Source organism: Mugil cephalus, chromosome 20, assembly GCF_022458985.1.
Source record: "Mugil cephalus isolate CIBA_MC_2020 chromosome 20, CIBA_Mcephalus_1.1, whole genome shotgun sequence".
Lineage (NCBI taxonomy): Eukaryota > Metazoa > Chordata > Actinopteri > Mugiliformes > Mugilidae > Mugil > Mugil cephalus.
In genome coordinates this window covers 4,000,131-4,014,734 of record NC_061789.1, presented here as the reverse complement: position 1 = coordinate 4,014,734, position 14,604 = coordinate 4,000,131, and the positions used below count along the sequence as shown (strand labels likewise).

The 14,604-nt window shown below is 34.8% G+C and overlaps 1 protein-coding gene and 2 long non-coding RNA genes across 6 annotated transcripts in view; 1 reads left to right on the top strand and 2 right to left on the bottom strand.

Moving 5' to 3' along the window:
- LOC124997298 (interferon-induced very large GTPase 1-like) overlaps positions 1 to 14,604 on the top strand; it is a 406,468-nt gene that overhangs the window by 118,918 nt on the left and 272,946 nt on the right. The window lies entirely within an intron of this gene.
- LOC124997310 lies at positions 2,416 to 7,955 on the bottom strand. Its single transcript, XR_007110946.1, has 4 exons — positions 7,731 to 7,955; positions 5,310 to 5,334; positions 5,101 to 5,206; positions 2,416 to 2,428 (listed from the first exon to the last, which is right to left on the bottom strand). It is a non-coding gene; the product is annotated as an uncharacterized LOC124997310 (long non-coding RNA).
- LOC124997308 lies at positions 6,053 to 7,600 on the bottom strand. Its single transcript, XR_007110944.1, has 5 exons — positions 7,499 to 7,600; positions 6,622 to 6,705; positions 6,482 to 6,513; positions 6,204 to 6,300; positions 6,053 to 6,076 (listed from the first exon to the last, which is right to left on the bottom strand). It is a non-coding gene; the product is annotated as an uncharacterized LOC124997308 (long non-coding RNA).

The window sequence follows — 14,604 nt, the reverse complement described above, 5'->3', positions numbered from 1 at the left end:
ATTCCACAGGTCTTGAATTTTTTTTTTAAAATGTGAGAGGTGATTCCAGCAGACTGTGAAGCCCTTTTGAGGATCATCCCTTTTTTAGTTCTTGGGCATCTCATGTAACCGGATTTGGGGGGGGCCATCGGTGGACTTTTTCCCAATGGGCAAAGTATTTTACATCTTTTTGACATCAAATGCAAGTGTCACTGAAGCACTCAAACACACACCTCCTTTTGGCAGCTTTCTGACCATCGGTCCAGTTTTTCTTGCAGGGTCTTTTCCATCCTGTTTTTCTCTGTACCCCAAGTCTGTAACATTTTGTAACAAACACACAACTTAAACTTAACTTTCTTCATCCTCATGAAAGCCTGGACAACATTTTGCAGGACATCTGCATCTCACACATTTCACCAAAGTATTGATCGTGTCTTTTCCAGGGCCCCAACAAATGTGGGGCCCGTCATTTCGTGGTGAAGAGGGCTTACCTGCCAAATTTAAAACACTAGTCCTTCAGTGTCCCTACAGAACATAATCAAACTTGAAATCTTTTTTGTATGTCCTTACACTTTGACCACTGCAAGAAAGCACCCTTGGGTCACCCACCAGGGACCACTGCAAACTCAACCAAAAAAGGCATTCACATTGTTGATTTTCCACGCTTTTTATGCCCAGAACCGCAAAACCAAAAAAATCTCGGTCCCCAGTTTCTTGATAACTTCCCCTAAAAAACAGAGATCCACGCAAAGGCACATGACCTGCATCTCCATCCATCAGCTCCAAGGGCGTCCCCGAATCTCGATCTCAGCCATTTTGGGTTTTTTTTCCTTTTGGGGTTTTCCCATTTTTGGTGGTTTTTTTCGAGCTTTATGAGCTTCATAGATTGTCCCCATTTCTCTAAAGATATGCTCCCAAAACCCAAAAAAAATTTCGACTGCATTTTTTTGATATTTTTTTTAAGCCTTCTTGTTTTCCTACAAAAGTGAAAATTTTGGTTTTTCTTTTCAAACCAAACCTCAGACCATTTTTCATCATAGCTTGGAAATTTATGAAAGGCCTTTTTGGGGGAAGGGATCTATTAAGATCTCATCCATTTTAGGAAGTACTCTTTCCCTGGGATGACAAGGGAAAAGAGGCTTTCAGTGAATGACTTCATCGTTCACTACAGGAAGCAGAGCATTGATATTTTCGGACATTCATCACTGCTGATTTTTTTGATTTTTTCCCTCTCCACATTTCCTTTGGATGATACATTCTTTTTTTTTTCTCACCATGGGGCCACAGTTGGCCTTTGGGGGGGGAGAAATGAAAAATTTGACTTTGAAACATTTATTCTTGAATCAAATTAAAAAATTTCGTTTCTGCCTTTTTCCCTTTTTTACACAGGGTCATCTTCATCCACTCTGATTCCAGAGACATTGGGGAATAGATTTGAGCTGGGAAAAGGTTGGATCCAACAAAATCTTTCCAATAATTCCCTTTTAGGCTTTCAGAAACATCTGACTGCTTCTGTCTTTAGACCCATTTTTGTATTTCCTGGTTTTTTTGAAATGCATCACAATCATTGTCACAATAAAATGTTTAGAGGCTCTGAGACTTGTAAAGACTGAGAGCTGTTGCTTACTTTTTTGACTTTTTTTTTAGAGTTTGTACAAAAACACATTTACTGAAAAAGTTTCAATCAGTATTTTTTTGTTTTTCAACATCAAGCATACCATGAAGATTACAGAAGGCAATGCAGTCAGTGAAGGGAAACGTTGGGTTTTCCAGCGGGCAGTCCAAGGGAATCTCTGCACACCATCCATCAATGAGAGACTTGGTGTGCCTGGCAGTTTTTGTGGAAGAAGGTGTTTGTTAGGTCGTTACAAAGATTCATGAGCTGTGATTTCGCTGAATAATGAACCCAGGCGGAAAAATGACACCATTGTTTCTCAGCGTTGCAGAGGGCATACTCTTCATGGTGACAAGTATTTATCTCTTTGACTTGAGTTGTCTTCCCTGTCTTTTTTTATTTGTCCCAAATGTCCCAGAGGACATTTTGTTGTGGGGTCTCTGCATTTGGAAAAGGGAAAAGGGAAGGGGTAAGCACTGTGATAACTTTGTAATTATGTTCTGCTTAAGGAAGCGTCTGAACAGTGAAAAATCCTTTTTAACCCCCCCTTGGAAGCACTTGATTAGTTTCGATTGATCAACATCACGTTGTGTTTTTTAAAGAGATTTAAACATTGTTCTGATTAAGTCAAAAACGACGCTCACAGGAATGATTGGCTTTAAATTTTCCCAAAATCTTAACCTTGAAAAAATTTAGCTTTTGATCTTTTTCAATATGTCCTGGGTCTGTTTTAAAGTGGACCTTTGAAGAAGGTCTTCAGGTGACAACTTTTTTGTCTTTAAGGTCAAGTCTTCTGAACGTGTTTCCATTTCATGTTTCAACTATTGTTCTTTTCTGCAGAACAACAACAATTTTACCAGATTACCACAAGGGAAAGGGATAGAAAATATGTTAAGTAACATCATCAAAATGATGACACACACTATATTATTTAGAGCTAAAAAATTGAAATATGTGTTGACAGGTTAGTTTGTTAAAACATTTTAAAAAACAATTTTATATTTTTTTGGTATCTTCAGTACCATTAAGTAGAAATAGTTCAAATGGATAAAAACTAATGAACATGTGCACTTCTATCTTTGTCTATTATTGGAATTACTCTGTCATAATTTTAGTTGTATTCTAGTTGTATTCTTATTATTTGATTAGGTTAAACGTTATTGTAAAATCACTGATTAAAATGTTACCTTTTTTCTCAGTTTCAGATAAAACCCTTTGATTTCAGCCTCACTTCTTATGTTGCCATCAGTCTTCTCTGAGTGTTCAGCTCCAACCTTGTTCAGTCAGTACATTACCCTAAGAAAAAGTTTAATTTTGGGCCAGTTTTATTAACAATGACTTAAACAAGAAAAAACTGTACTTGAGCACCATTGCTGTATTTCAAAGTTTTGAATACTTTACCTTGATTTCAACTGAATGTTTCAACTCTCCAACTGCTGGATAATTTAAAAATAAGCAGATAGCATGAAGTCAGCATCAGTCTATGTTTATAACATATTATACAGACACGCACATATATATATATTTACACATGCAGATGGGTGAGCTAACAAATGCATAACACTGGTTCAGGACCCCTTATTCACCCTTTAATGACCCAGATCAAAGTAAATTTTCAACTTCTCAAAATTACTGAATTAAAAAGTTGAGCAGTTTGTACCTGAGACAGCAGAATATGACTGAATACTGTATATTCCAGTATTAAAACAAACAAAAAGACAAATGTAATGATGAACCAAAACGATGATGGAGATGGAAGTATTTACTTTTACACTCAATTAGCTGGATTTTAATTTAACCAGAACACTTCACTTCAGTAACTTCAGCCTTTTTAACAGACTCACAGAGCTTTCACACACCAAATAAAAAGTCGAACTACTGAGAAATATTAACAAAAAAGTAAAATGAAAAACTTTCCACTTTCACATCGTCAATACGGGGTCGACCCAGGCAGCAGAGACAAGGCTTGACTTCCCTGATTTAACGGGATTCTGTCAATGTTTGGAAAACAAGTCTGTTAAAGACGGAGATGTGCCGACCACACAAATCATACAGTTTGGAGAAAAATGCTCCATATTTGTCAGCTTGTCATGGTCAAGTAAAATGTTTTCTGGTCCAATCTCAAGGAATAAGTATCACCAATTAACACAAGTGTGAGCTCAGGCTCCACTGAAAACAAATATAAAACATCAGTAGATTAGACAATCAAGTTCATTACAATTGATTTAGGAAATTAAATTCTAAAATGCAATCATAAAGTCCGTCTTATAATCAGAGTTTCTGTTTAAAATATTACTTTTGTCTTTGCTTTCAGTTGATGCAGACTTTGTTTCCTCTCCTGTGGTTGTGTCCTCGTCTCTGAGTGCTGAGCTTCTCATTCTTGGATCATCTGAGAAAAAGAGTGATTTATTTTATCACAATTCATTCCACAGAAAAGACTTGTTCTCTTACTGGTATGACAATTGTAAGTTTTGAGTGTTTTTCTGGTAACAAGCCAGAGAAGAAAAGAAACACAAGTAAAGTAAATGCATTATTATAATGACTAACATAGTTGAAAACATTTACCGTGGTGTCGCTGTACTCTCCTCCAACGGGTCTGTGGAGACATGCAGCAGAAAAGATGAATTTATGATCAGCCTACAACACTGATATTAGAGAACCATTCTACTTCATGAAAAAATATTTCACATTTTATTTTACCTTTTTTATCAGTCTCACATTTGGTTTCTGACGTCTCCTCTCCTCCTGCTATGTTGTCATTACTCGCTCCATCTGCTTCATTAACAATTTTCAGCGTTGCAAATAACCTCAAAAGTTTGAATCGTCATGATTCTTCATTCTTATTAATCTAAATTCCAGAGAATTCGATTTGGGTTCTGATAGGATAAAAAGTAAAGGCTATTTTATAAACTTTGTAATTATTTCTGCTTAAGGAATCTGCTGAACAGTGAGATACGCCACAAACACTTGGAACACTTGATTAGTTTCGAGTAAATTTGTAAAAAGCAAAGTCATTCATTGATTCAGTCAAGAAAATGCCCAGTGTCTGGCTATAGTAATCATTAATTAAAACATATTTAATGTTGATATGTTTTGTTTGAAGGGGAGCAGAAGAAGTCTTCATGAAATTTTGTTGATCTGAAGTAAAGTCCTTCTGAACAGAGTACCATTCATTTCATTCTATTTTTTTTGCAGAAAACAACTTTAAGATTACAAATGAATTGAAAAGTAAGTGTCATCAAAATGATGAAACAATATTCTTGGCTATCATATCACTATTTTACACTTGTTTGTTAAAACATTTTAAAAACAATTTTATATTTTTTTGGTATCTTCAGTACCATTAAGTAGAAATAGTTCAAATGGATAAAAACTAATGAACATGTGCACTTCTGTCTTTGTCTATTATTGGAATTACTCTGTCATAATTAGTTGTATTCTCAGTTGTATTCTTATTTATTTGATTAGGTTAAACGTTATTGTAAAATCACTGATTAAAATGTTACCTTTTTTCTCAGTTTCAGATGAAACCTTGATTTCAGCCTCACTTCTTATGTTGCCATCAGTCTTCTCTGAGTGTTCAGCTCCACCTTGTTCAGTCAGTACATTACCCTAAGAAAAAGATAATTTTGGGCCAGTTTTATTAACAATGACTTAAACAAGAAAAAACTGTACTTGAGCACCATTGCTGTATTTCTAGCTTTGAATACTTTACCTTGATTTCAACTGAATGTTTCACCCTCCCACTGCTGGATAATTTAAAAATAAGCAGATAGCATGAAGTCAGCATCAGTCTATGTTTATAACATATTATACAGACACACATATATATATTTACACATGCAGATGGGTGAGCTAACAAATGCATAACACTGGTTCAGGACCCCTTATTTACCCTTTAATGACAGATCAAAGTAAATTTTCAACTTCTCAAAATTACTGAATTAAAAAGTTGAGCAGTTTGTACCTGAGACAGCAGAATATGACTGAATACTGTATATTCCAGTATTAAAACAAACAAAAAGACAAATGTAATGATAAACCAAAACGATGCTGGAGATGGAAGTATTTACTTTTACACTCAATTAGCTGGATTTTAATTTAACCAGAACACTTCACTTCAGTAACTTCGGCCTTTTTTAACAGACTCAACAGAGCTTTCACACACCAAATAAAAAGTCGAACTACTGAGAAATATTAACAAAAAAGTAGAAATGAAAAACTTTCCACTTTCACATCGTCAATACGGGGTCGACCCAGGCAGCAGTAGGACAAAGGCTTGACTCCCTGATTTAACGGGATTCTGTCAATGTTTGGAAAACCAAGTCTGTTAAAGACGGAGATGTGCCGACCACACAAATCATACAGTTTGGAGGAAAAATGCTCCATATTTGTCACTTGTCATGGTCAAGTAAAATGTTTTCTGGTCCAATCTCAATGGATTAGTATCACCAATTAACACAAGTGTGAGCTCAGGCTCCACTGAAACAAATATAAGAACATCAGTAGATTAGACAATCAAGTTCATTACAATTGATTAGGAAATTAAATTCTAAAATGCAATCTATAAAGTCCGTCTTATAATCAGAGTTTCTGTTTAAAATATTACTTTTGTCTTTGCTTTCAGTTGATGCAGACTTTGTTTCCTCTCCTGTGGTTGTGTCCTTCGTCTCTGAGTGCTGAGCTTCATCATTCATTGGATCAGTCTGAGAAAAAGAGTGATTTATTTTTATCACAATTCATTCCACAGAAAATAGACTTGTTCTCTTACTGGTATGACAATTGTAAGTTTTGAGTGTTTTTCTGTAACAAGCCAGAGAAGAAAAGAAACACAAGTAAAGTAAATGCATTAGATTATAATGACTAACATAGTTGTAAAACATTTACCGTGGTGTCGGCTGTACTCTCCTCCAACGGGTCTGTGGAGACATGCAGCAGAAAAGATGAATTTATGATCAGCCTACAACACTGATATTTATAGAACCATTCTTACTTCATGAAAAAATATTTTCACATTTTTAATTTACCTTTTTTATCAGTCTCACATTTGGTTTCTGACTCTCCTCCTCCTCCTGCTATGTTGTCATTACTCGCTTCCATCTGCTTTTCATCTATAAATTATTCACGAAAAATGCAAATAAACCTCAAAACTGTGAATGCAGACCATTTATAACTATCACATCTAACACTTCTCATATAATAACAGATTTGAGGTAGAAGATAAAAAGTAAAAACTATTTTAAAAGCTGTCGATTTCTGTTTATCCTGTTTTATTCAGCATGACCAGAGAGGGCGCCACAAACACTTGAAACACTAAGACTGTATTAGGGAAATTTGGCAAAAAATGCAAATGATTAATTTTGTTTCATGTCTATATTTAATGCGCCTGTGCATGGGAAATATATATATATTTAAATTACATGTATTAATGGGGTGATATGTTTTTGTTTAAAAGAGGGTTAGCAGGAGGAAGTCTATAAACATGAGATGAGATTTACTTGACCTGGAAATAGAAATACACAAATCTGAAAGAAGTACAAATATATATACAGTATATAGAGTGAGAGAACTGACTGGTTAATAATTTACAAATAATTGCATAAAGGAAGTGTTTAACAACTAGAAACATGTCTTTTTCATATCAAACTCATTTCTACCTTGTCCAGCCTCCTACAAACAGTCTCCTTTTAAAAACAATTTTATATTTTTTTGGTATCTTCAGTACCATGAAGTAGAAATAGTTCAAATGGATAAAAACTAATGAACATGTGCACTTCTATCTTTGTCTATTATTGGAATTACTCTGTCATAATTAGTTGTATTCTTATAGTTGTATTCATAGTTGTATTCTTATTTATTTGATTAGGTTAAACGTTATTGTAAAATCACTGATTAAAATGTTACCTTTTTTCTCAGTTTCAGATGAAACCTTGATTTCAGCCTCACTTCTTATGTTGCCATCAGTCTTCTCTGAGTGTTCAGCTCCACCTTGTTCAGTCAGTACATTACCCTAAGAAAAAGATAATTTTGGGCCAGTTTTATTAACAATGACTAAACAAGAAAAAACTGTACTTGAGCACCATTGCTGTATTTCTAGCTTTGAATACTTTACCTTGATTCAACTGAATGTTTCAACTCTCCAACTGCTGGATAATTTAAAAATAAGCAGATAGCATGAAGTCAGCATCAGTCTATGTTTATAACATATTATACAGACACGCACATATATATATATTTACACATGCAGATGGGTGAGCTAACAAATGCATAACACTGGTTCAGGACCCCTTATTCACCCCTTAATGACCCAGATCAAAGTAAATTTTCAACTTCTCAAAATTATTGAATTAAAAAGTTGAGCAGTTTGTACTGAACAGCAGAATATGACTGAATACTGTATATCCCAGTATTAAAACAACACAAAAAACAAATGTAATGATGAACCAAAACGATGATGGAGATGGAAGTATAATCAATTAGTGGATTTAATTTAACCAGAAATTATTCGTATTCGGCTTTTAACACCAACAGAGCTTTCACACCAATAAAAGTCGAACTATGAAAATATTAACAAAAGTAGAATGAAATTTCACTTTCACGTCAACGGTCGACCAGGCAGCAGTAGCAAGCTTGACTCCTGATTAACGGGATCTGTCAATGTGAAACCAATCTGTTAAACGAGATGCCGACACATCAAATCATACATTTGGAGGAAAAATGCTCCTTTTGTCGACTTGTCATGTCAAGTAAAAATGTTTTCTGGCAATCAATGGAATAGTATCACCAATAACACAAGTGTACCAGCTCACTGAAACAAATAAGAGAACATCAGTAGATTAGACAATCAAGTTATTACTTGATTTAGGAAATTAAATTCTAATTGCAATCTTTAAAGTCCGATGTAATCAGAGTTCTGTTTAAAATATTACTTTTGTCTTTGTTCAGTTGATGCAACTTATTTCTCTCCTGTGGTGTGTCTTCTGATGCTGAGCTTCATCATTCATTGGATCAGTCCTGAGAAAAAGATGATTATTTTATCACAATTCTTCCACAGAATAAACTTGTTCTTTACTGGTAAAAATGTAAGTTTTGAGTGTTTTTCTTAAAATGCTAGAGAGAAAGAACACAAGAATGTTAAATGCTTAGATTTTATGACTAACATAGTTGTAAAACTTTACCGGTGTCAGCTGTACTCTCCTCAAGTTTCTGTTGAGACATGCACAGAAAATGAATTTATGATCAGCTACAACCTGATATTTAGAGTATTCTTACTTCATGAAAAAAATTTCACATTTTAAATTTACTTTTTTATCAGTCAACATTGGTTTCAGACTTCTCCTCCTCCTGCTAGTTGTCATTACTTCCTCGTCTGCTTTTCACTAAAAATATTCACGAAAAAGCAAATAAACCTCAAAACTGTGAATGCAGACCATTCATAACATATTTACATTTAATTCTCATTAATAACAGATTTGAGGTAGATAAAAGGTAAAAACTCTTTTAATAGCTGTCGATTCTGTTCATCTGTTTTATTCACATGACCAGAGAGGGCCACAAAACTTGAAACTAAGACTTATTAGGAAATTTGCAAAAATTCAAAATATCATTTTGTTTCATGTCTATATTTAATGCGCCTGTGCATGGGAAATATATATATATTTAAATTAACTGATTAATGGGTGATATGTTTTTTTTAAAAGAGGTAGCAGGAGGAAGCCTATAAACAAGATGAGATTTACTTGACCTGGAAATAAAATAACAAATTTGTAAGAAGTCAAATATATATTATAGGGAATGAGAGAATGACTGGTTATAATTTACAATAATTGCATAAAGAAGTGTTTAACAACTAGAAAAATGTCTTTTCTATCAAACTCATTTCTACCATTGTCCAGCTCCTACAAAATTCTCCTTTTAAAACAATTTTATATTTTTTTGGTATCTTCATACCATGAAGTAGAAATGTTAAAATGGAAAAAACTAGAACTTTGCACTTCTATCTTTGTCTATTATTGGAATTCTCTTCATAATTAGTTGTATTCTTATAGTTGTATTCTAGTTGTATCTTATTTATTTGATTAGTAAAGTTATTGTAAAATCATGATTAAAAATGTACCTTTTTTCTCAGTTTCATGAAACCTTGATTCACCTCATTCTTATGTTGCCATCAGTCTTTCTGAGTGTTCATCTCCACTTGTTCAGTCATTAATTACCCTAAGAAAAAGATTAATTTTGGGCCAGTTTTATTAAAAGACTTAAACAAGAAAAAACTGTACTTGAGCACCATTGCTGTATTTCTAGCTTTGAATACTTTACTGATTTCACTGAATGTTTCAACTCTCAATGGCATTAATTTTAAAAATAAGCAGATAGATGAAGTCAGCATCATCTATGTTTATAACATATTTACAGACCAAATTATAATTTTACACATGCAGTTGGTGTTAAACAAACATGAAAATAACAGGTTCAGGACCTCTATTTATACCCTTTAATGACCCAGATCAAAGTAAATTTTCAACTTCTCAAAATTATTGAATTAAAAAGTTGAGCAGTTTGTACCTGAGACAGCAGAATATGACTGAATACTGTATATCCCAGTATTAAAACAAACACAAAAAACAAATGTAATGATGAACCAAAACGATGATGGAGATGGAAGTATTTACTTTTACACTCAATTAGCTGGATTTTAATTTAACCAGAACACTTCACTTCAGTAACTTCGGCCTTTTTTAACAGACTCAACAGAGCTTTCATACACCAAATAAAAAGTCGAACTACTGAGAAATATTAACAAAAAAGTAGAAATGAAAAACTTTCCACTTTCACATCGCAATACGGGGTCGACCCAGGCAGCAGTAGGACAAAGGCTTGACTTCCCTGATTTAACGGGATTCTGTCAATGTTTGGAAAACCAAGTCTGTTAAAGACGGAGATGTGCCGACCACACAAATCATACAGTTTGGAGGAAAAATGCTCCATATTTGTCAGCTTGTCATGGTCAAGTAAAATGTTTTCTGGTCCAATCTCAATGGAATTAGTATCACCAATTAACACAAGTGTGAGCTCAGGCTCCACTGAAAACAAATATAAGAACATCAGTAGATTAGACAATCAAGTTCATTACAATTGATTTAGGAAATTAATTCTAAAATTCAATCTATAAAGTCCGTCTTATAATCAGAGCTTCTGTTTAAAATATTACTTTTGTCTTTGCTTTCAGTTGATGCAGACTTTGTTTCCTCTCCTGTGGTTGTGTCCTTCGTCTCTGAGTGCTGAGCTTCATCATTCATTGGATCAGTCTGGGAAAAAGAGTGATTTATTTTTTATCACAATTCATTCCACAGAAATAGACTTGTTCTCTTACTGGTATGACAATTGTAAGTGTTGAGTGTTTTCTTCTGGTAACAAGCCAGAGAAGAAAAGAAACACAAGTAAAGTAATGCATTAGATTATAATGACTAACATAGTTGTAAAACATTTACCGTGGTGTCAGCTGTACTCTCCTCCAACGGGTCTGTGGAGACATGCAGCAGAAAAGATGAATTTATGATCAGCCTACAACACTGATATTTATAGAACCATTCTTACTTCATGAAAAAATATTTTCACATTTTTAATTTACCTTTTTTATCAGTCTCACATTTGGTTTCAGACTCTCCTCCTCCTCCTGCTATGTTGTCATTACTCGCTTTCATCTGCTTTTCATCTATAAATTATTCACGAAAAATGCAAATAAACCTCAAAACTGTGAATGCAGACCATTCATAAGTATCACATCTAACACTTCTCATATAATAACAGATTTGAGGTAGAAGATAAAAAGTAAAAACTATTTTAAAAGCTGTCGATTTCTGTTCATCCTGTTTTATTCAGCATGACCAGAGAGGGCGCCACAAACACTTGAAACACTAAGACTGTATTAGGGAAATTTGGCAAAAAATGCAAATGATTCATTTTGTTTCATGTCTATATTTAATGCGCCTGTGCATGGGAAATATATATATATTTTTAAATTACATGTATTAATGGGGTGATATGTTTTTGTTTAAAAGAGGGTTAGCAGGAGGAAGTCTACAAACATGAGGTGAGATTTACTTGAACTGGAAATAGAAATACACAAATCTGAAAGAAGTACAAAAATAGAGAGAGAGAACTGACTGGTTAATAATTTACAAATAATTGCATGAAGTAAGCATTTAACAACTAGAAACAGGTCTTTTTCATATCAAACTTATTTCTACCTTGTTCAGCCTCCTACTCCTCCCCACATGCTGTATAAAGCAAGAAGCACAAGTTCACCAGAAGAGAGGTCACACTGTCCATGTAGTGGATCATATGTTTAAATCAAAGATAAAACACCCCAAAAGCCCTAGAAAACAATAACGTAATAATTGGTGATAATGTGATAAATTTGACATTTTTAAAATGTAATAGTCCAATAACGTACCAACTAGCCAACAACATAATAAAAGTCCGAAGTCATGATGATGTATTCTCAAATAAAGTGACCACACATGAAAAATGTAATCTTTATTAAACTGCCAAGGCCACTCTCAGTGGCAGGGAAATAACAACCAGTCACACCCACCAAGAGCTGAAGTGGAAGAATACTGGAAGCACATATGGGAAAGAGAGGCATCACACAAGACTAGTGCCCAAATAAACGTCAAGTGCAGCATATACCAAGGAGATGCGCTATCACTACTGCTGTTCTCTGTAAACCGGAACTGCCTCAATCAGATCATCACATAGAGTGTATAATTCCAATTCCAAAGTGGGGCAACAATCAGCCACCTGTTCTACATGGATGACATCAAGCTGTACACCAAGAACGAATGAAGAACGAATCCACACCACCAGGATCTACAGCAACGACATAGCGTTATCATCATAACTGAAGGGTTGACCTACCAGAGGACAACATAGGTGACATCCAAGTTAGTTACAAGTATTTAATGGAAACCATGAGGAGGCCACAAGGAAGTCAACCACAACCAAATACTTCCAGAGAGTAAGTCCTGAAAAGTCAGCTGAATGGTGAGATCAAAATCCGAGCCATCAACATGTCTGTTCTACCAGTCATCAGAGACCCCACTGTGACCATAAGGTGGTCGAAGCAGGAGACAGAAGCCACAGACATCAAGACAAGAAAGCTCCTCATCATGCACGGAGGGTTTCACCACAAGTCCAACACCCTGAGACTGCACTAAGCTGAAAGAGGGAGGCTGAGGACAAGTGAGCATCAAGGCCACAGTCCAAGATGACACATTGAAAGTCCAAGAATACGTCAAGACAGTGACAGTGTAGGAGAGGGGATCCACCTGTCTCCCACTGCACCAAGACTCAAAAACTCCCCAACGGCTATGCTGCCTGAGTTGACGTTTAGTAAGTGGTCTATCAGACGCCAGAATGTATGATATTTCCATATTTGTCAAAGGCTAAAGTGTCAGTAATGCTACATCCTATCTTTGCACAATCTCCAGTCATCGCTGACTAGTCACACAGACGGACATGCAAATGAGTTTATTAATTCATTGTTGCTATACGATGTTTCTCGACACTGACAATCAGCTTTTGATAAATTTGATATTAAGCTTAAAGTTTTTCACATAACTCCTGGCCCAAATGGGCTGCTAACATCAGGCTAAAGTTAGCTTGGTTGTGCTAACGTCATTCATTAGCTTATGTGTGTGTTACTGTTATGTTTAGAACATGCAGGGATTTTGGGACAGGTAAGTATAATACGTTGTCATATTGACCCATGTCCGAATGACTGAAACATGGAGGAACATGTAACATTTCAGACCTGTTGTTGTTTCCCATGTGTCTGAATGAACAGCACACTTCTATAGCTAATGTAACGTTAGAAGGATGTTTAGCCATGTTTACACTCAGTGATGGTCTGGTCTGGTAGACAAGGTCAAGTTGAGCGTATGTGGTCCTCATCCATTGCTCATATTTTGGGCATGTGTATGTTAATTTCACTTTAGCAAATTCTCAGAAATAAAGTCACAATTGCCAAACTAAGACTGTTTTAGTTCTTGGCTGTTTTGGAGTAATGAACATTAATTCCATTGTTACCACTTTATCTTAGTGTAATGCATAATCCTTAGTAGATCAGCTTTTGTGTGACACTCTTGTATGATGACATACATTCATGAAAAAACACAAATTGAAATATGGAGATAAAAGGTTTCTGCCCAACAGCACAGCAGCATCTCCATCAATGGGAAAGTCTAGGCTAGAGCTAAAAATCTGGTAGAAACTGGTTATTATACAATAACCAGTGTTAAGGTTAACCGTTGTTTTATGAATTGCAACACTTGATACAACTGCCAACCTTGATTTCCAAATTCCAATACTTATTGATATGAATTTAATTTATTAAAAGAGTAATATTTTCTCCTCTCTTTCTTTTTTTACTAAGACTGACTAAAACTTTTTTGAGTTTGATTTCAGTACCAAATTAGAATCCATCCATCCATTTCTTGAGTAAATAAATGCACCAGCATACTTTATTGGGTTCTCCTTCATTAATTATCAAAAATTTGGAGTATGTTATTTTTTAATGTCTTCCGTTTTATTCTACATTTTAGAAAACTAAAAAGTTTTTTTTTTTGAAATGTTAAAAAAAATAAACTTTGTCTGACCTTTCTTCTTTCCTCCAGTTTTAGATGGATTAGACCTGTGTCAGACTTTCCTCCAGTGTTGTCGTCAGTCCTCTCTGAGTGTTCAGTGCTGCCAGGTTCATTCAGGATGTTACACTAAGAAAAAATTCCGTATAAACACGTCTGGTGAAGTTTCTCAGTCATCCAGGTCATTGTAATCCAAAGGTGTTTAAAAAAGGCTACTGGACTTGTACAGATTTGAGAATGAATTTTATATAAACCCTAGATGAGCTGGTTAGTCTGTTTCAAATTAACATTGCTTTCATGAACAATCAGACCAAGAAAATACAGATAAACAGGCAATAATCCAGATCAATAACTGTATTACTGAACCAA